The sequence below is a fragment of the Ciconia boyciana genome, chromosome 2 (genome assembly GCF_034638445.1).
Source record: "Ciconia boyciana chromosome 2, ASM3463844v1, whole genome shotgun sequence".
In the NCBI taxonomy this organism is placed as follows: Eukaryota; Metazoa; Chordata; class Aves; order Ciconiiformes; family Ciconiidae; genus Ciconia; species Ciconia boyciana.
Genome location: NC_132935.1, coordinates 142,509,908 through 142,533,206, shown reverse-complemented (window position 1 = coordinate 142,533,206; position 23,299 = coordinate 142,509,908). Strand labels below are relative to the sequence as shown.

At 38.8% G+C, this 23,299-nt stretch overlaps 1 long non-coding RNA gene across 1 annotated transcript in view; it reads right to left on the bottom strand.

Annotated features, from left to right (window-relative positions):
• LOC140648383 (uncharacterized) overlaps positions 1-23,299 on the bottom strand; it is a 36,894-nt gene continuing 13,595 nt past the window's right edge. Inside the window, exons 2-4 of the long non-coding RNA XR_012041194.1 lie at positions 2,716-2,761; positions 222-317; positions 1-62 (exon numbers count right to left, since the gene is read on the bottom strand). This is a non-coding gene — a long non-coding RNA (uncharacterized lncRNA). The remainder of the gene's footprint in view (positions 63-221; positions 318-2,715; positions 2,762-23,299) is intronic.

The window sequence follows — 23,299 nt, the reverse complement described above, 5'->3', positions numbered from 1 at the left end:
AGCATGTGGTGGCTAAAATACAAACACGCTGAATAGGACTGCCTTTTCTCTTGAAACCACACCTAAAGGAAAAAAAAAGTCGTGTGGCACTACAGAAAATATTGCTTCCATCAAGGTTCCTTCTATTAGCTTCAGTCTCCTTAGGAAAATGTGAATCCTTTTCTTTGCTGTTCTAAAAACAGTGTAGAAGGTTGGGATCACATGACAGATGTTTTTCTTACCATGCTTTGCATCACCAAAGAATGCATCCCCTGACCTCTTCTCTTGGCCATACTTCAGTTGAGAAAGCAGTAGAAGATCAATGTTCCCCTCCAGTGCTGTTAATAACAAAATTGAGACAGACCTCTGAATTAGCGAAAACCGGGAAAAACCTGACAACTAGTAGATTTGGTCTTTTAGGTAGAGATGCAGTGAGTTTTGAGGGCCAGGCAATGATTGTTCATACCTAACCTCAATGTATTCTATAAAGACACTGTGAAGCCCTGCAAAACTGCTAAACTTGGTAAAGACACTGCATGAAATTTATGGATAGGAAAATGGAGACAAAAAGACTAGTGCAAGGAAGAGACAATGGAGGAAAAACTGAATTTTGCCACCTTGATCCGTGAGCAGGCTGTTCCTGCCACAGGAAAGGGAGCAGCAGGGCTAATGGACGAGCTAGGACAGGACTCTGCAGAGCTGAGCTGGATCCTGCTGCCACCGAAGGAGGGAAGGGGAGGGAGAGACAGAGGCACGGGAGACCTGCGGTACCTGGGGCCAGCTTGCCCAGCACAGGTACCAGCGGTGCCATCGCACCCCCTTCCTGCCAGCGGTTGTCCCCGTCTTCTGGCACAGGCAGCAAGGCCACGGACATTTTGCTGCACCGTTCCTCCCCTCGTCTTCCCCATTTTGCTGCATTACTAGGCTTGTTGAATAAAAGTATTTATTGATATAGCCATGCCCTCCTTCCTTATTGTCTTAGTGATCTCTTGTTACTGTTTTAGCATTTTTCTAGCATATATATGTGCTTTCCAGGACATGGAGCACGTTCTCATTCCTCAAACACAAATTATCCCTAAGTATCAGAAACTACAGTATAATGACAAGTAAAGCCGCATTCTGAGTGATGGAGAGAAAGGGAAAGGGCACTTGTGTATGTCAAAGACTCTTTCACTTTATACAGGGCCCAGCATTGATGCACTAGAGTAAAAGGAATCATTCTTGAAGAGTTTGGGTTGAGCCTGCCGCAAAATTGTGCTCAGGGGAGTCTCAGACTGCAAGGAGGAGCTGGACTCCGATTCATTGAAGGCAAAGGAAGTTCAAGGCTCTGGCACCTCCAAAAGAGGCTCAGTACCTTTTAGGACTGAACCAACACTTAATTAATAGGGCAATTTGCATTTATAGTTATGACGTTTAAAATGTTTCTTTTTTTAAGTAGGAAGCACCATAACAAAGGAAGAAGGCACAGAGCTAGCTGGAAATCTACAGACACTGGGATGCATCAAAAGCGACAGCTTTTTGTATCGGATGTGACAGCTCCTCTAAAAAAACTATTTAAAGTTCGAGGGAGAAAAGCATGCAAATGGGATGCCTGGTTTTCAAAAGTCCATCCAGCAGCTTGCATGAGCTTCCAGGGGAGCTGCTGGGAACTCGGAGGCTTTCAAGGACTCTAAAGATTTTAAAAAACAGGTCTATTATTTAGATGTCTAACTTGAGGCTCCTGCTTCCAAAGTCACATTTTATATCTCCATAATGGGTTGGGGACTTATTCATGCACCAAAAGAAAGAGATCTGAGGGTAAAGATTATGGACTACTTTCACTTATTATCCATCAGTGAAATTTTTCGTGCTCATAATCCAAAAGAACAAATTTAAGAGTGCTGCAACAGACTCATTGTTCAGTAATGTTATATCAACGCTTAATGATTCAGCACAGAAAAAACATAGGAATGAAACCAGTAACTGTGGTTATCGCTTATCAGCTACACAACAAGACATTTGACTCAGCAAAGTAAGCTGTCAGTGCCGCACACATCAGATTAAGCACACAACTGCCTTTTGCTGCAGGGTAATAACCAATGTACAAACGTAAAATGAAACTACAAAGTGGGTATTCTAAATGCCCATCATGGTACTGAAAGATCAACAAAAGTTACTGACATGAAGTGCATTTGTCTTCCCATGCACTGGACTTTGGATATTTGGAAACTGATTTTAATTTAGTTGTTCAATCCTTTAGCAGAAAGGAAAATATACATTGTTCTTGAAAAAATGGAGTTTATGTATGTGAGTTGTTGATAAGTTTACCCACTGCAATGAATCTGTACAATTATAATTTTAAAGTAAATGAACAAGGTTAGTGTGAATTCAGCATTTTACTTGACAGCAAAAGAAGCCTAAAAAAGACTCCTGCAGTATATCCATACCAGTTCAGGCATTTGGAATATAGAAGCTGAGCAAATTACTGTCTTCCAATTGGAAACAATATCACTGGAGATCTGTATCATAGTATTTAAAAGCCTGTAACTGCCAAAGCTGAATCCATGGGTAAACATATGAGAAAAAAATGGACCTGGATAGCCAGACTCCCATGAGGTAAACAGGTCTGTTGAAGTCCACTGAAGTCAAAGGCTAGATCTTTCTTGTTGCCTCAGAAATATATGGCAGTCCTAATTAATTGAAATAGGCTTGGAAGTGCATAAAAGTAACTGAAATGGAGGAAAAATACGAACTTACCTTCCTTAAACCTCAGTTTCCCCATTTGTGTTTTAAGGTCCCTGGACTGAAAATGCAATAGAAATAAATATTATTATGAAATAAATAAGCATTTTGATATGTAAAGGAATAAGAATAGATCTCTAGGATGTATTCTAGCACAGCAGATACACAACTTAACAAGGAATTTGCTATGGTTCCACAAATGTACCAGCTCCACACTCAGGAGCTGGTCATTCCCTGCCATGCTAGCACAGACCATTTTCATCAGGCAGGGGCACCTTCAAAATATTATTCCTATAGTTGCAGCTTATTGTTTGATAGGAGTTGTCTGCTTATGTAGCTATTCTGAAAGACATGCAATAGTCAGATACTATGGAAAAGTCCATATTCCCAAATTCTAGCTATCTAAAATTTAGGCAGCTACTCTAAACAAACTAGCTAGTTTCCCTCCATAGTTACTAGAAGCTGGGCACTTCCAGAGAATTATTCATGCTACTGCTCTTAACTATCTATTTTAAGGCAAGATGACTCATGCTATGAGTATCTGTCTCTTTCTAAACTGAACACCTATCTTTTAGATCACCAAAAGTAGGTGAGATGAATGCCCTCTTTGGTGTAGGGGAATGTGCCTTTCCTTAAGGGAACTGCAGCTACCCAGAAACCACAACGAATGTCTGTGCCCTCCAGGGGGGTGAAAATCAACTAATCAAATTTTTTGGGGGTGGGTGAACTGTAGGATTTAAAACAGGAAACTAACCTGAGCAGTTCAGCTTTGGAACCTTATCATCAGATGCTGGACTCTAAACCCCTAATACCTGAGGTATCAGTAATAAGACTGTGCTTAGGAGCTTTAGGGGAAAATTGGACCACTGGGAATTTTTAAAGATCAAAAAATTAAAGAGACATCATTATCCCAGTGAAAACAAAATGTTACTAACGGCTTCAGTCTGAAAATCTTTTGGAGCTGACAATATACAGCTTGAAAAAATGATGCATGATCATAACTCTAAAAACTCTGGGATCCCATGCCCAAAGCCTTCCATAGTGTTCTGTTCCCTTGTCCTTTCAGGCATCACTTAATTCTGGGCTGCTTCTGATTTTAATTAAAGGGAAATAATGATACAAGGTATCTTCTTTCATGAACCCCAGAAGGGAGAATGAGAATTATAAAAGGTAAAGGAATACTTTAGACTCAAGGAAGTAGGGATTATGTATTACAGGAAATATACTATTATATTAAACATTCTTTTAAATCAGCATGGTTTGTTTCTTATCAAAGGCTTGCTTTTAGCTCCTAGTTCCACTAACTACCTTTTGAAATGGATGCCAGCACTCTCTGTTCTTTTTGAGTTTGTTCGTTTTATCCAGGGGTGGGAGATTAGTGTTAGGAAAAAATACTTTGCCTCAAAGCATGCCAAAAAAGGTAGCTGAATACTAGCACTCTATGGGCAAAAATCTGTACTGACTACATTTTAGGCAGACCCACTGACTGCAATAATACTTGGAATGAGTACAACTCAAAAGTCAGCTCCATTTAATATAAGAAGGGAACCTCTCTTGATTTGTACCCATAAAAATGTGAATTATAATAACCTATGTCAATTAGGTTTAGCATAATTTGCTTTTTTGTTGATATTTTTGATTGGAACAGGCTTTATCTAAATAAGTAGAGCCTTTAAACAACAGGGCCCCACAGTTCAAGCCTTTTGTCAGTGGTGTAGAAACCAGACTTTCATAAAAGTCATTCCTTCAGTCAGGCTTTTTTCAGTGAAACTTATAGGGTAATGGTTGGTGATGAGAGACAGTCTTGCAAAATTTGATGATATTGCAAAGTACTGTAGTAATTTAAAACACACTGCTTAGGAAACGCAAAAAATTTGCATTAAACCATGCAGTCAGTTTCTTTGAGCATCTGAATTACTGTTGAAGTCGGTATTACATTCTGTGATCAGCCTGGGAAATAAGCTATTTTCCAGGTGAATCTTGCTATATAGTTGGGCCAGACTCCTTCTCAGCCCCTTTGACCTAGAAATCCCCCTGCAATGTGGAAAAAATAAGAGATTTCTAGATGTTCTACATTTTCAGTTGGGTAGAAATACCATCAGAGAATCATTCTTGTGGCATTTTGAGATCTGATATCTAAGGAAACTAAGAAGCAGAGAAGCTAAAACTAAACAAAAGCAAGAGAAGGATTAACATATTTTTCAAGATAGTAAAAACCATAAACCAACATAAGTTGAGAAAAACAATAATTACCTTTCAGTTTCAATTAAATTTAAATTATGTCTACAAACTGAAGTTGGTTCTTATTATATCCACAGAATAACAGAATGGTTGAGGTTGGAAGGTACCTTTGGAGGTTATCTGTTCCAACACCCCTGCTCAAGCAGAGTCACCTAGAGCTAGTTGCCCAGGACCATGTCCAGATGGCTTCTGAATATCTCCAAGGATGGTAACTCCACAACCTCTCCAGGCAACCTGTAGCATTTGTTCATGAAAATAAATGAATGAAAAGAAAGACTTTGTTCTTGGTTCCTGCCAGGACTTAGAAAAGTATATCTCATTTCTGTGAATCAAGGATTCAGGATGGATTTCATTGGCTGCTTCTTTCCCTCTACTTCTTCACGCTTGATTGATATTGATGACCTAACAGTCTTGAGACAGAGGGAAAACTGATTTTAGTGAACTTCACATCTAGTCTAAAGATACTTGTTTCTTAAGAGGGAACATTGGCTCCCACCACACAAAATAATACTGAGTCTGTGGCTTTGGAGCCACGATTCAGGGCATCGTGTGTGGCTCTGATGGAATCCAGAGGAGCTGAGGGAATTCCTCTCTGTGGCTGGGGACCGCAGGATAACCATGCTTGTTACAAGAGTGATCCCTGTGACCCATATAAAACAGGAGAGGGACAGCTGAGCAAACATGGCACCAGGGAGAACCCTTCCCCATTTCTTTAAGTGGCCAAAATAAGGAAAAGGACAATGAAAGAGAGAAAAACAACCCCACACCGTAATAAGAGTTTGGAGGTGAGACTGGGGAAAATGAAGATTATGAGTAGAAATGCTTTTTATTCCCTGCCAACATCTACAAAAGAAGGTGGGAGTATGACGAGCGGAGTGGTTGAGACCCACAATAAAAGGCTGAGCTTTGCACTATGGTATCTGTGTGTCTTCTCCAAATCTGATGATCAAAGGTCAATGTATTCTACTCTTTGATGGTATTTTGCATAACAGTGAAACCTGAGGAGGACAAATCTTATTATGCCTATTTCTATGCCCCTATGCAGAACTATTGGGGAACAATTATTAAAAAACCGAAACCAACAACAAAAAATTGAACCCAGCCTTGAAGTTGGTGGCAAACAAATAATAACAATGTTTTGCTCTCTAGGCTCCCTCTTCTGGCTCTGGACTAGTAGTTTTCTAATGAGCACTGTTCCTGGAATCATATTAGTTTCTGTTAACTGAATGATGACTTCAGTGCACAAAGAAATAAAGTGGAAATATTGGGGAAATAGGAGAAAATTCATTCTTGCCCAAGGGAAAAATTATAATCTGTATCCCAAGAAAAGTTTAACATTTTTAAAGTGTGGTGGCAAAAGCAATTTAAAAAGCACAAAAGTACTCTGCTAGTTATTAGTAAATGTACAATATGCTGTATGTTAGATATGATGAATGTTTTACTTGTAAAAATAATTTAGATCCAGTAAATGAATAAATCAATATCCCTCTACAGCTTCTGTGACTCATTTGTCAATAACAACTGTACTGGGACTGAAGTATTTCTGTAGCTTAAATATGGCTTTTTCCACAGTGGTTTCAACACAGTGCCACAAACTATCTTGAAGCCTAGAAGATGGAAATCTGGTCTTTGAATTCAGAAATGTATTTTCATTGACAAACATAATCACAACTAAAGACCCAGTCATATCAACGAGGGAATGGCACAGAGCCGTGGCAAAGCACAGGTGCATATTTGGCTCAGGGCATGCCAATGCATTTTTTTCTCTGGCCATAAAAAACAGAAAACAGGTAGTTGCTTGAGGAAAAATGAAGTTTTGGGTGTGGCACCTTCCCCGCCTCCCCCCCCGCCCCACTACTTGACATCTGTAGAGAAAGAGAGCTAGAGACTTCAGTAATAATACACCATTTTGTTTTTCTGTTCACTTTTTCCACTTAACACAGCAGCTAAACAATCAAACTTGCAGATTTTTCCCACAAAAAAGTTCTTTCCAGATTTGATAAATCTTAAAGGATTCAAAAAAGTGCCTTAGAAAGCATTTTTAAAGGCATCTTATACTGTAGGAAAATTTACAGTTAATCACTGGCCAGGTTTTCGGGAGTGCTGGGTGATTACCTCTCCCACAGGAGTCAGCAGGAGCTGTGGGCACCTCTGAAAATCAGGTCAGAATTTTTTCAAGACAGAACTGCCAGACATCAGGTACCTGATTCCTTCTTGTTTTTATCATACTAAAGCACAATAAATAGCTTATACTGAGGGATTAATTTGGCCAATGTTTGTTGGTTTGTTTTGGCCCCGTAGTCGTTGAATCCATCTTTCTAACCTGCTGGAGAACTTTTGTCCTGGTCGGAATTGCCAAGCAGTTACAAAGATATCCCACCACTTGGCTTCCAGGCTGCTGGGCTCCCACTGGGATAAACTGAAACCCATCCTGTCGTTTCAGTGGGGGGGACAGGGAGCACAATGACTGCTATAAAAGACATTGATTTAAAAATAAAAGAAAAGAGGGTTCCCCTCCTTAAAGAGAACCATGAAATATAGACTGAAAGGGATCCTTTTCACTCCAAATTCCCTCTGCATTGCCTGATTTGCTTGCTATTAACTATCTGAGAGCAAAGTGTTCTTGACTTAAATGAGTTTCATCCTTGAGCTTTAAACAGTACGAGTATCTACCCTTTTACCCACCCCTTCAACCTGTATTTCCACTGCTGCACACAGCTATACATGAATATGTCTATCATAACATATAACAGGGCTGTAATAATAGATTGTTAATTTCTGGATTATAGCACCTCTGAAAAACAGATATACAATGCCTATGAAGAGGAAGTCTACTTTACTCTCTAAGGATCTCTGCTATGTTGTTTTATAAACAGTTGAACTACAACACAGGGGCAGTATGAGTTCCCCTTATCTCTAGGATGCCTAATGCTTTCAACCACATTAAAATATTATTAATTTTGTTTTAAAAGTTTCCATATCTCCATGGTTTTCAAATAGGCTTTCAAATTTGGCAGTGGTATAGTCTTGGTGTCAGGAAAATGCTTTTTGTGGGAACTATGTAGATCTGTTCAAAACTAGCCAAATTATAAGATGTCAAAATCCTGACGTTTTCTGTCTTTCAGATGGCACAGCTTGGTTTTGGCTCTGTACCAGAGTTCCCTGAGATCTGCTAATGCTGAATGTGCACTTGGCCAATGTCTTAGCCTTGCTGTCATTTGAGAACAAATACTCAAGACAGGACATGCTAAACAGATCCTTCTCCTTATCCTTCTGCCATCATTTTCACGGGGATCCAAGAGACCATTCATTCTGGATCTTTTCTCACTGTGGTGAATGAATGCTCACTGTACTTTCATGCCAATGGCTTGCTAACCTAGGACTGCAGAACCTGCAAAAGGATTCTCATTCCTTTGGATGGCCAATACCATCTTGAGGCTTTGCTGCTCACTCTCAACAAATCTGAGAAACGTTTACTGGCATACCTAGTGAAAGGGGTTGCTCCTACAGATAAAGCCTGCTGTGGTTTGCGTAAGGGACAGAGCTCCTGTCAGTTAACAATCACCTTGCTAAAACATGTCAGTGCTATGTTTTACTGCACTTTGTTGTTTAAATAGAGAATATTGTGATTACTTTCTTCTCTCTCTTAAAGTTGTGGTGCAGCCCACGGTGCACTGCTGTGGAGACACCTCCAGAATGATCCAGTACAACTGTGTTCAACAGCAGGATTTATTCTGTAAGGTTGTACCTGAGCTACTCACCCAAATTTCACAATGTGAATATAGCATTCACTCTGTGAATATAGCATTATAGTAAATTTATTTGACAAATAAAGGATATCCACTGAGCAGGAGTAAGAAAAGTTTTTTTTGTCTTGGTTCTGTTATTATTTGTCGTATCTTCACTTAGATGCAGGCAGAATGTGTGTGCAACGTACTATTTTCACATTTTTGGTGCAACTGATATTACGGACTTGCAGACTTGTGGAATCACATGGAACACAAACCATTAACAGTACTGGCATTGTTTACCTCCAACTCTGCCACAAAATCTGTTCCTCAAACTTGTAGTTTCATGCAAGCTCTAAAGCATTTAATGAATACAGACCCTAGCGACAACTTTTATCTGGGCATGAGCTACTCTGCTCTACCGGCTTAGTCCCTAGTAATTCTCTCTTCATTTACATCTCTGGATGTTATCGGGGACACAATCACTTATGGAGTGCCGTGAGTTAACACAGATCCTGCTATGAACACCTTAAAATATACAAGGAACAAAGAAGTAAATTATTACGCAGAACAATTGCAAAGTGGCTTGGTTATTACAGAAGAAGGCTCTTAACAGGTATCAATAGTTTATGACTTGTCTAGCCTTGAACCCCTCAGAGATTTGTAAGTGGCTGGGGCTGCCCAGTGTGATCCACTTTCACTCGGTTCTTCTCAGCTGCTTTTCTGAGCCACAAACTGTTTTTTCTGCATGGGGGTGTTGGCTTTCTTAGTATGGGCATCTCTAAAGCAAGGGGTTAACATACGGATGCTTTGCCTTGTGCTCAACACTCAGTATTGTTTACATGAAAAATAAAATCCAAAACATTTTATGTCTTTCATTCATTTTAACATTATTTAAAGGCTGGAAATGAGGAGGAGCTAGAAGAATGTAACAGGTGAATACTGATCTCGAGCAACACTCCTTGAATTACTTCCAATAGGCACAGTATCAAAACAAATGCAATTAAGTTCATGATAGGAAGTGTAAGCCTATAGATGCAGAACTGATGAAGAGGCAAAAAGATACCTGGGCATCTTCCTATCCAGGCAATAAACCAAGTGGCGTATCTTTTTCTGCGTCATTACAAGATGATGGAGTGTAAGAAGTGCTCTAGATAACTAGGTCTTAGGTGTAATTTCCCACAGCAGGTATATACTTTTTCATGCCCAGGGATGAGGCATGCTGAACAGAGAAAGTGGGAAAAGTCCTTTGATGGTGATGTTTAAGACAATGAAAAAAATAGCCTGAAGAGACCTTGCATGGGGAATGAAGAGGATGTGAACAGAAAACAAAGCACAGGAAATAGGGAGATGACAACTTATGAAAAAGGGTACTGGATTTGTGCATTATAGGCACAGGTGGAAGGTTTAGAAGTTGGAAAGAGGAGATACGTTTTGTCATGGGAATGAGGACAACAGTTAGCACCTGGAAGAACAGCTCAAATTGGACAACTGAACTAGAGAAAAGGGAGAAAAATATATTATGATGCTTTTAGGAGCCTTTGAACGTTAAAGCAGCCATAGTAAATTAAGCAGACATTGCATTTTTTGATGATTATTAGATCTTCCTCTCCCATCTCCATACTCTGTAATATCCATTCACAGAGACATTTCCTTCTCTTTGGTGTTGCTGTGAGAACTGAACTTTAAGGTGACTGTGTCCATGACTCAAGCCAGGCTCACAGTGAGTCCAGCTTGGGGAACCCTGAGAACTGCAGCTGCAACAATTCACACAGGAGGTCTGGCCTCAAGAGCACGTTTAAAGGCAGAAAAGTAACAGATTTGCAAACTATCACTAAATTTAGGAGTTTAACAATCTTCCCAACCAGGTACTGCTTGTCATTGTCAAAAACTATGTATGCAGGGAGGTTTAGTCTTGATTTCCTATGCCCTGAGCTAGGAAGTTTGCGCACTCTTATCACAGGGTTGACTTCTATAGTTACAAATGTTAACAAACAAACAACTAACGAACAATCCTTTTTTAAAATCCAACTGCAGCAGTTTTGCAACTACCTTCTGCAGTGTTGAATTCCAGTCTGACTGCACACTCCTGAAGGAGATACTTCCTTTTCTTTGTCAGAAATGCACTGCCCTTGCATTTTTCTGGTCTACCATTGCACAGCTGGTGACAGCAGACGGGCTGTGAATTTCTGTGGAATCCCTGAGAATTCTCAATATTTCAGTCAGGTGCCTTTCAAGTTTTGTTTTCTTTAGGATTAAAATCACATTCATCTTTATAAGCTCTGCGTGTACCTGAGACCATTTAAGCTCTATGTTATCCACCTTTTCACTCTGTACTAGAGGACCGTAAAGGTAAGTTGATATACGAAGGACACCTTACCAGAACTGAGCATATCGTTGCTAGTTTTTTGCTCTGTGTCTTGGACAACAGACAAGTTATGTTACAACTTGTAACAACACGGTAAGACAGTATTGCATTTAATACCCCTATACACCTAAATGAGTGTTGCTAACATTAGTTGCTGACAAGAAATAAAAATACATTTTACTGTCATTCTATTGCATTCTTTGCAAAGAATCAGAGTTTATCAGCAAACACAAGATGTTTTGTAAGTACGACTTCTCATATGTTGATTCGAAAATAGTTTTCATCTCTAGTATTCAATCACCTTTAGCCATGGTACAAGAATTTAATGAGAAATTGCAGCTCGGATGTCCACTCCCCATAATACTTTCATTGTTCCAATGAAAAAAATGGCTTGGAAACCAAGATTATTTTATTTCCTTTTTCGGGTCTTATCAAACCCTTCTGAAAGCCAGTAGGCTTTCAAAGTAGCCAATTACATCTCCTATTCCTCCAGTTGGTGTTTAACTTTGAATATAACACCTTTTCAAAATGAAAATTTACTTCCTCTTTCATGGCATGAGTTCTAAGTGTATCAAATAACACCATTGCCCATAGCAGCAACTGGCATATCTTACTATTATTTTTTATCACTCTGAAGAGCACCTCTTCATTATTACTTTGATTTTATAATTTAACAAATTTTTAATCCAGACAAGCTGTTAGCCCAATGATCCATGATTATTTGACTTCCTTATTAATTTCTTATCAAAACTTTTTGAAATCCACATAAATTACATCTCCCAGGCTGTTTTTATCTACAGATTTATAACCTACCCAAATCCTGTCAGGTTATATTATGTTTACTTGCACTTTGCAGTTTCTGTAGGACTGTGAGGAGGCTGGGTAGTCACGTTGTTCCAAACCCCTTCTTAGATCATTTTTAATATGCATACTAATACAGTAACAGAATGCAGCAGCTTTTAAGATTCTAGATATGACTTCTACTCTGAAGAGTATATTGTTTATACTGTTAAAAGCTCAGCTTTTTCACAACTTAGTTTCTTAAGATTTCCCATTCTTACCCATCCCAGTGAGTAATATCACCTAAATTATTTAGGTTGCTCCAGAATATCTTCCAGGATGAAACATTCAGATTATTAGTCCACGTGCTTTTGCAATAGTGCTATTCTAGAATTTTCTCCTCTGATATTCATATAAAATATTTTACCTGACTTCTCAATTGTGTTAATTTATACCTGTTCACACGTTCTAGGCCTGTAATTAAGCTAGGATAACACTGGAATGTGAGACTGCAAGCTATGGTGCTAAAGGACAAACATATTTCAGTGGGGCTTTTCTACCTTCTTGGTTAATGCTGGGACAATACTCAGCTGTATCTTTTGAATTAGAGGTAAGTGGATATCTTGACCATTAATCCTACGACATCTTGTATAAACAGGGTTACAATATTCTGACTTTTTAGCCAAGCTCTGATGGGGACCACTGTCCTATATTCTGACTGTTCTGTGTTTCCATTAGTGCAAAACTGGCCTTTAACACATTTTAATCGCAGATTTTAAGGACTGGAGGGGGCACAGGGATTTCATTTGACCTCTGACATAGCACAAACCATATCTTTTTACTCTCACTACCTACATCACAGTCTATTAAAATGTGTATATTAAAACCCATTACTATGTTTTGCATTTGAATTGCATGCAGTATTTAATTCTTTAGGACTCCTGAATGCTTTAAAAACTTGCTGCAGACAGGTATTGCTATACCCACCAGGGAAAGCCAGCCACCTGTAGGCAACAATTACAGTGATACCAGAACACTACATAAAAGTTTTAATACCGGAAGTAAAGAAGAATGAAATTAATTGATGTGACAGGGAGATTTAGACAGCCAGAATGCAATAATATGAGGCTACAAGACTAACCCATGCTCTTATGGACAGTGTCATGGAGTCTTTAAGCTAACAAGTTGTCCTAAAGCTTTCTACCTGCATTCATGAACTCAAGATTTTGCTCATCTATGGTACCCATCACTTCTTGGCTTTTTTGTTTTCTCCTTCATTTCCTTCCAAGACTGTCTGACCAAGATCAACCAGCTAGATAAATCCCAACACTGCACAACAGATGATCCATTTTAAAAAAAACAGTAAAATGTCACTTACAGTAAAAACAGCACATGACAATTCTGAAATTTTCGTTTATGATTCATTTTTTTCACCAGCAGGCTATTGAGTACATTGTACAAATCTGCAATATGTTAGGGTAGGAAAAACTATGAAGAACCTATTTTTAAATATTTTACATATTAACTGATTCAGGAAAAAAATAATATTTGCCAATGTTTTCTGACTTTGCTATTGTTAGAGAACGGCGAAAATGAAGGAAGGAAAAAAAAAAGGAAAGAAAGAAGTAACTACAATTTCTAGAGTCAGGCATCTACCATTGACTCAGATAGATACCCAGATGCCATCAGTTGCATCTGTAATGTATTGCAGATAAATGTGGGAACAAACAAGAAGCTAGCTGCCTTCTTCCAAGAACTGTGAACATAAAGATAACATTCTGTTTGCTGCATAAACAGCAAGGAAATATTATTAAACTGATCTGTAAAATAACTTTAGCAAGGTCATTTTATGGCACTTGATAGTAACTTAATCCCTTGTGAATTTCCTAGCTAATGTCGATTGAACTAGGTACAGGATGAATTGGACTCATTAAACATAATTATTGAAAAAGTGGGGCTCACCTTAACAATTGCATGCCACAGTACCTTCCTTTTCTTTCTTTCCTTCCTTTTTTCTTTTTCTCTTTCTTTCCTTCATTTTTCTTTTTCTCTTTCCTTCATTTTTCTCTTTCTCTTTCTCTCTCCCCTCCCCCGATTTTGTATTAAACTAGAGGCCTGAAAACTGTAAAAACTCATCTGTAAGAAACAACCACCCTGCCCCCCCCACCCACCAAAAACAACCAAAAAAAAGAAAAAAGAAAGAATACAGGACCTACAAAAAGAGGCAGGATCTACAGAAGATTTTATGAATACTCTAGGGAAATTAATTGTAATTTTTATAGATTAAAAATTTACTTGGAAATTCTTCATTGAAAGAAGTAGCTAAGTGCACAAGTCTTAAAATTTGGCTTCTAAATTTTGCCTGGAAAAGTTGATGCAATGTGTGGTACGGTTACAGTAAAGCAGAGCTAACATCTGAATTCCACACTCCTCAGCTTTTTGGTGGGGAAGTTAATTAGAAAATACCCTGGCCTACTTGATTTACTTTCAAGCATCTGAGCATTTGAAGAACTTCCTGCTATTTACCCAAAGCTCCTTCTAGTGAGAGACTTTTTTTTAAAAAAAATTAACCATTATATACTCAGAAAATCAACAGAAGTGTCTAAAAGCAATCTTATTCATATATTTTATAGATTCCTATGAAAGTGTGCATTGTGACCTGGAGCACGAGCAATGTCAGACTTCATAGCCTTAGAAGAAACTTAAAGGAAAACTGCCTGTAAGAGGCACCTATGTTCCAAAATGTAGGTTTAAATATGGATATAATTACTTGTGACCAATCACAGAGACTTTGTGAGAGTGAATGCAATTGTTAAAATATTTTTTTAGATATTAAACAAGTACATGGGTATAGATTTCAAACACAGTATATTTATTCCAGTTTACCTTTGAGGGGGATGCCACACACTAATTTGAAATAATACAGGAGCTTGGTAAAGATGTAAGATGTAGATGATGATAAAGACGTAAGACCTTCTGATTTAACAATTGCAATCCGGATGCCCACAGAGCATTGCTCCTACCAAGCTCTCAGAAGAAAGAGAACTTTCATAGGATTTCCCTGTTGAAAATTTTGGCTGAAGTCAAAAGAATGCTGCCTGTCATGCCAACAGCTTGGGAGATTAGCTCAGTTATTAGCAATCAACAGTCCCATTTTTTGGCTTTCTTCAAATGAGCGTCTGAACTGTATAATCCGAATGATGAGTCTCCTCTTTAATCATGATGTTCTTGTAAGAAATAAATAATAATAAATGACCTAACTGGGGATTAAATAAAGGTCTTTTGGCCACTATTATTCTGGTATTCTGTCAACTAAACCATTAAAGCATCTGTCTGACCTAATGTTTGCTTTATTGATATCATTCACCAAGCCTATAACTTCAGATGCAGTCTGCAAGAGACAGCCTGATGCCTCAGTATAGCCCGCTTGGCTAAATGAAAAAAACCTCAACAACATAAACCATTTTAAGAGAGTTTAGGCCTCCCCTCCCACCTCATTTATGAAGTGCAATTGTTCCATAATATAGGAATGTTAGGCAGAGTTTCTCAAGGGTGTCCACAGTTGAATGTTAATTTGGATGAAAGTAGGATGTGAATTAAGGGCAAAATTATTTTTCCTCATATTCTTGCCATTTGGACAGGAATAAGTTTCACTAGAACGATTCTTTGTATGCCCAGAATTAAACTAATGATTGAACACAATAAAATTAAGAAAATATATTAAGTCATTTTTTACTTTATATACAGGTTAGATAAAGAGTATTCATTTGGGATATGTAGCAGTTTCACTGATTAGCAATGTCTTCCTACACATGACATCTTACTTACACGCTTGTACTACACAAGGGTCATCACAGAGTCATTTAAGCATAGCAGAGCTCTGCATAGACAAACCCTGAGCAAACAAACGAGAAGCCTTCTTCAAAAACCTCTTTTGAATGGGCCTCATCTGAAGATCTGGGGTAGAAGGAAGGAACCAAAACTGTCAGTCAGCTGCTGACTTCCCTCTCCTTAAATAATGGCCACCATGCCATGTGCGGTTCATAGCGCCTGTAAAATTGGGACTTCCCCTGCACACCATAAGGCCAGAGTTGGGTTTACCCTTATACTGTGCTTGTTACAAGCAGGTTCAGCCATGGCCATTTCATGCGACAGTAGAGGTGCAATGACCTGCTGATCAATCGTATGTGGCAGAAGAGAAAGGAGCTCAGACTTCGTTAGCTGTCTCTGGGAAAGCTGTGTCTGACAGGACCACTTTCAATCCAAGCAATCTGAGAGGCAACCATCAGCGTCCCATTTGTGCTGATCTCCATTATACCCTCATCTACTGGTTATCAGAGGATCTCAAATACAAACAGGAATCAGACTCACTATTTCTTTTGTACCCTACAGCACAACTGGTCCTAGTTCGTATTTAGATCTTATTTGTCCTACTCCTTTTCTGCTACTTTTTGCCTTCTGTCTCACAGGAGTCTGGATTAGTCAGCCAGGACAAATCTAATCTTGTGACACTTTGCTGTGATTAGTTTGGCAAGCTACAAACCATTCCCGAGCAGTGCAATCTTGGTTAATAAAACCCTCTCTGTTTTCCACAGACTAGCCAAAGGAAAGTAAGAGCCAGCCAGCCTGTAGAGCCAGCAGAGGAAAGCTGGTGTCCAAGAACGGCTAAGGGATTTGTGTGCCATGTGCTATACCTGCACTCTACCAGCAACTGAACTGTAGCATCACGGTTCAAAATGATTTTTCCTTACCTATGGCTGTTCTTTTTGCTTGACCTGCATGTATGCCTTCACCTTAAGTTTAAGCCGCCTTAAAAACAGAGATGGAAGAATCTCACCTATGGTTTCTGATAACATGCTAATATATTTTATTGGGGTAAAAAAAGAATCTATTTGTACTACTAGGACATGTTCAGCTGAGGTTATCCCTCACAGAAGTTTATACAAATGCTGGGAGAAGGAATAGGACAGCAGCATGTGGAATAAATCAATGTCAAGTCAAAAACCTGCTTTTTAAACATCTCTGTATGCATGAGAGTATTTATTGGGCTATATAAAGCAGCCCTTTTCCTCTGGTCTCTTCCCCTTAAGGGTTAAGTCACTTCCTCAAGGACTGTCAGGAAGATGCTTCCTTCCCTTTACAGCTGAACCATCTATCAAGGGTAGCCTTGTTCTGGGAGAGCATTGCTACAAATGTACCCAGTCAGCATCTTACACCCCTTCCTGACCTACCTAGACCTAGTTCTCTTTCACAGACCTCATGAGAACAGTCCCATAAGAAAACAATCTCCCCTTGTAGAAGGGTCAGCACTGGGCTTCTGCACAGTGGTAGACAGAAAAACCAGTATGAGATACAGTGTTATCTTTTACAGTATTCAACAATTTTCTGCTAAACAGGAACATAGAGCTTTACAGAAACAGCTTTCTGAAGAAAGTTTAAGACAAACATTGGCTAGACAACTCCAAGAGCAGGCAAGGACCATTGACCAGGGACAAATTCACTCTACCCACCAAATACGTGTAAGATCTTCCAAATTTCAGACCCCTAGATCCAACCATCAGGAACCCACTTCCTTCCCTTCAAAACTGAACTAAGTTCACAAGAAGAATTTCCTTCCTTTCTAGTGTGACTCCCTATCCTCTAAGGCAAAGCCTTTTTATAGCAGCAGCTGCAATTGCATACAGCTGGTCAGCTTCCTGCCCCTCCCAAGGCTGCAGTTAACTCCTTCTCTGCCTCTCCGTGTGTGTGGACTGTAGGCAGCTCCTCATTTTCCTCAGTACTACCCTGCTCTTGATGGCTATCTGAGCCTTCACAAAGTCTCACTGCACCACCACTTTGTTATCTCCTAGTTAAAGACTACAAGTGTATCCCCTCATAATTTAACTTGCTTGATTAAACAAGCAAATTTCCCTACTGAATTTACCTGTTGCTTTTTAAAGACTGAACTGAGGAAAAAAAGGCACGAATGATGGAGGCTTTGACTACGTAATGATGCTTTCCAGAAAGGCACTGGCACCTGGTTGCAATGTGCTGATACCTCCCAGAGTGTTTCTGTGAGGCTGGGACTCCAGAGGCACCTGGCAGGGTCAGTTCAGTTCAGTTCAGTCAGATCACTGACATGCATATACATGCTCATGTACACATCTGGAACATTATTCTTCAATAGATCATTCAAGGAACAGAGTATCTTCAAATGTGTTATTAGGAGTCATTAAAACCCTAGCTGTGGAAAGACTGACAATTTCAAAGGAAACTGTTTACACTGTTTATAAACTGTTTATAAACTGGCTAGCATATATATCTGAAAAATGTCTTAACTTGTAAAAAAAAAAGTGTAGCCCCCTATTTTTTCATGCTCTGATTCTGCTTAAATTTCCAAAACCACCAGTTCACTTTTGGGCAGAAAAACACTGGACATGTCAATTTATTTTTAAAGGCATAACTAACTGAAAAAAAGGGGAGGAGGTAAAGAAGTTTTTTTTAAACAATAAAGCTATCAGTAAGAAAACAGCCAACAACTGTCATATCCTCACACTCGTACCTCTGATCCCAATACCGCAAACAGTCACACATCTGATAACTCCTATGAATGTGAATAGTGCGAACTCTCCCACACAGTGCCCTTTGTGCATGTGCAATTCCAGGAAGCCTGAGCTAATTTGTCAATATCTCCAAAAATCTGGCCCTGAGTGTCTGCAAAATGGGTGACTATATTAAAACAAATGACTTATATTTATAAAAAGCTATTGTTTGAAGACACAAGCTCTTAAAAGGACCTATTAAATTTTCACAATTACATAATAAAGCCAAATTTGAATTTGTTATTAGACATTGAAATCTCTACTTTATTGCACCTAAAAGGAAAAAAAAAGGGCTAAAAATAACACTTAATTATCCCCTGGTTATTTCCAGACACACAAAGTGCTGAGGTTTTGTCCTTGTTAAGAAGATTATCTTCGCTTTTTCCTCTGGAATGCATGTAAAACAGCTCTTGCCTTGCTGCAAGCTTTAGGAAAAAAGTTCACTGCTAAATTACCTGTTGTCTGGGGACTTACATTTTGCAATAAGCTGCTGAAATTGCATTTTAATAAGGAGTCTTGACCTGTGCTGTGTATTTCCCTTCAAGGCTCTACAAGCCATTTTTCTTACGGAGGTCCTGACCTGAGAAGCTCAACCTGGATAACCACAGCCAGAGGGGGATAAAATGCAACACCTAGGAGATTTCAGTAAACAGTAAAACCATTCCAACTTAATCTTTGCTAAAATGCTTGGAATGTGAGAGCCACCGATGATGCCCCTTGTCTGTGTGTCTGACTGAGTCTTTTCTTTTCTTGGAGGAAAGCAGAGCCTGGGAACTAGGCCAAACGCCTGCCACTTACCTTAAATTGATCAGCCACTTTAAGATTAAAAACACTGAAAACTGCAACACCACGAAAACAAGGCTTCCTTCACATTAAATGCAAAATGCAACATTGGGCTTGCTGTGATCTTTTTTCCATTTTACTCAGTGTACACTTTTTTCCAGTTCTGCTCAAAGGTAGAAGCCAATAGTTACAGCATCTTGGCCAAATATTCATTAAGGTTTATAAAAAAGAAATTTATGGTTATTTAGGAGCTGGCACAAAAGCACGTTGTGCTGGAAAAGAAATATAGTTTTGAAACAGTCTGAAAGATTGGATGTCTTATTTCAAGTAAAAGCTATATTCTACCTTTGCTTGTTGTATTTAGAGAAGTATTGAAGTATGTGCTTGGGATAATCAGTAGGTAAATTTCTCAGTGGTTTTATGTACTGTAAATACATAGTCAATTCAAGAATTTACTTTGTTCTGCAAGAATTATTTCATTGTTGCAATAAAGATAAGTGTAGTTATAAAATAATGGAACAAAGTCATCATTCACCGAAGCAGGTGCATCTACATGAAATTAGGTTTTTTGTGTGTGTCTGTCTTTTCTGGAAGATTGGATTCTGGATCAGTTTTGGATCAGTTCTGGAAGAACTGATTAAAAGTACAGTACCAAAGGCCTATTTGACCGAAAAAAATTCAGGCTGGATCCACACTCAAATATGGATATACCCAGACCATGGTACTGGCAAAATCTTCTAGTAAAAATGGTTGGCTTGTAGATTTAATATCACTTCCTCAACTTAAACAAGTCAATCAAAGAAGACACATTTAAGTCAAAATTAATGTGTCTATATATTTGGATTTTTCTTCATATGGAGGTAGCTAGAAATACTTTCTCTCTAACACATGTTGGCAGAAGTGCCAATATGAAACCTGGTGTCCTGTAATTTCAGCTGTTCTGAGTGCTGTGTGGCTTAATTAAATTATTTGAACTGTTTTTCTCTCCAGTATTTCTTGACAGTCACAAAAATCACCATCACATAACATAACAGTTATTCACGTAACGTCACAACACTGTTGCTGTGTGTCTTCAGTCAGTCCTGGGGAGCAACAGCGAGCTTGAGCCGGGTGGACTGTGGTGTCCATGCAAGCTCCCCAGGGACCACCCTGAGCGCTCACTCGGGGGCCCAGGATGAAGGCGAGGGGGAGTGCGCTCCTGCTCTGCTGCTGCTGTATGCCTGCCAGCAGCTGGATTTTCTCCCTTCTCTCTTAGGAGAGTAATTTGCTTGTTTTTAATCCTTTTCTTCTCATTTTAAGGTCAGATCAAGCAGAAAAGACACATGACTTTCTGGCCGTGCATGTCTTAGAAGCTGTAAGATGCTGGCCCTCCAATGGGTTGGCTTAATTAAGGGGAGGTCAGCCAGCGAAAGAAGGCCAAAAGTAAAACAGAATAATATACTCCCTTGGAGGCAGATTAGATTGGTTAAAAGAAGAAAAGCTTATGTTAGATTTACAAAACCTAATGCTCAACAGTGTCTGATTTTAGATTTGTCTCTATGTATTTCTACATCTGCAGCAACATCTGGAGTCACTGAGCAGTATGGCCATGGCACAGGAAGACAGGCAGTTCTGACATAAGGCCTGGAGATCTGTACTCATAACTGTACAGCTATTTGGGAGCAGGAGGAGCAAAGACATCTCTCCTCTGAACCCTGAGGAATTATGTTAATGCTGCCTTCTTTCTCAGGATTAGGCCCCCTACATGAAAGAAGCAGAAAGCAAAAGAAAGCAACCGTCGCTCCAAAGAATTCGACAAACTTATAATGGAAGCATCAATTTCCTTTTTGAAAATGCAGCTATTAACTTTGGAGGCTTTTTTTTGTCTTCCACCAAGATAATATATAAACCTACTTGTGGATTTATAGGCTGCATAGAATGTCACTAGTGAGAAAGTGTCACCTGAAAGACATAAGGCAATGAAGAATATATACCTCAGCTCTGGTCTGTGGAGATCCCTCAGAAAAAGCATAAGGACATTGGGTTAATCAATGGTCTCCCTAAACCCATGGCCAAAGGTAAATGACTGTGGATAATAGAACAATGGGTGAATATCGGAAGATACTGTTCATGGGAGTATTGCTTTTGGAAATCTGTGCTTTGGGGAATTCCTGAGCCACATGATGTCTTTTCAACGTAGACTTTCTGTAAATGATCTTGAAGCCATTTAGACTTTCGGTACTTAAAGTGTCTTTGACAATGAGCTGTGTGATGAAATTTCATGCTTTATATTCCTCTTGTTTGTTTTAAATCTGCTGTCTTACAATTTTATCTGGTGATTCCTTATTCTTGAGATAGGTGTAAATGAGCGAGTTACTGTTTCTCGTCATCCCCTCCTTTTCTAGGTCTAAAAGTCCTAACCTGTGCAATCTCTCCCTGTATAGAAGTCTTTCTCTACCTCTGATTATCAATACTGTATCCTGTGCCTCTTCTAGTTCTTTAATAAACATTTAGAAAAGGCTTCCCAGAACAGTAAACAATATTCAAATTTTTGGCACAAAATGATAATATAGTAGCATAATGCTGTTTTCCCACTTTATTCTTGCTTTCTTTCCCAACATGTATTTTCTTTTTTTGAGCAGTCTTAGGCATGGAACCGATGTCTTCAGGGAACTAACCAAAATGGGCCCAAGATTTCTCTTTTCAGTGCCATTTTTAGTGCACAGTTACTTTATCAAGTGGCATCATGAGATCCTTCTTTTTTCCTCTTTGTAGTACAACTCCCTAGAGACTCTGCAGGTAGTGAAGACCAACTATTTACTCATACCTTTGTCCCCTGATTGCTAACTACTTTTTTATTCATGGACTGACCTTCCTTCAATGGCATTTATAATAATTTCTGTAGAGGAGCATTGTCAAAGACTTTTTGGAAATCCACTGAAGCTGTATAAACCATCAGTGTTTTTCTAAAATGGAGTCCTGCAAAAATCTTCAATGGCCTGGAGAGGTGTGATTTTTCTGCAAAAGGTGTGTTAAAGCCAATTCTAATATATTTTAATTCAATTTTTTAATATTTCTATACCATTTTTCTGGTACAGAAGGAAAAGTTGTTCAAATCTTTACTAAAATCCCTTTAAAACTTGAAGTATATGGGCAAGCTTTAGTTCCTTTAATTTCATTTGGCATTGGTTGAACTTAAGTGATGACATAGCTAAATAGCACATCTTATAGTTCAGCCACTTCAAATCTGAGTTCCTTTAGAACATCTGGTTCTGCTGATTTGTTCCTCTTTATTGGATAGATTTGTTTGAAACCTCTTCTGCTGACATGTCAATTTGATACAGTGCCTCAAAGTCTTCACTTCTGAAGAAAGGCTGTGTGGATTCTCCCTAAGGCTCTTTGTGATGAATATCAATACAATAACTCATTTAGAAACTTTGCCGTGGCTGTATCTTTCTCAAGTGCTTCCTTTAAATTGTCATCACCTATTTGGCAGAGTCTGACAGGCTTCCTGCTTCTGATATGTTTGAAAAAGTTTTTATTAGTAGTTATTATCTGCTCAGCTAGTTATTCCTTAGAATATTATCTAGCCTGTTTTATTATGGCTTTATAGTTAACTTGCTGAATCTTATACACTCTAAGATTTTCCTTACCTGAACACAACTTCTACTTTTTGAAAGACCAACTACTCTCTTTAGATTTCTACTATTCTCCTCTACTGTTTAAATATGATGATTTTTTGGGGGAGGGTCAGTTGGGCTGTTTTGTGTGACTCTTTAAAAGTCTCTTTGGATTGATATTATCCATTCACCTTGATATTATAATATGATGCCAGTAAACAGTCTCAATGCCACATGCAAACATTTTATCCTCTTAGAGTACGGTTTTAATTTTATTTTTAAAAGTGGTCTCAGTTTAATGACATGAAATGCTACTGAAGATGGTAGCATACTCTGACTCTTCCTGTAACAAGGATCCTGAATTAAAAAATGTTGTTATCCCTCCTACCCTGCGGGTTCTTCATTGGTCCCCCTTGCACTGCTTAGGATGACATCAAGAGTTGCCTTTTCTCTTATGAATTCCTAACTAGTTGGTCTAGGAGGGCAACAAAAAATTCAGTCTCTGCACTGTAACCTTTC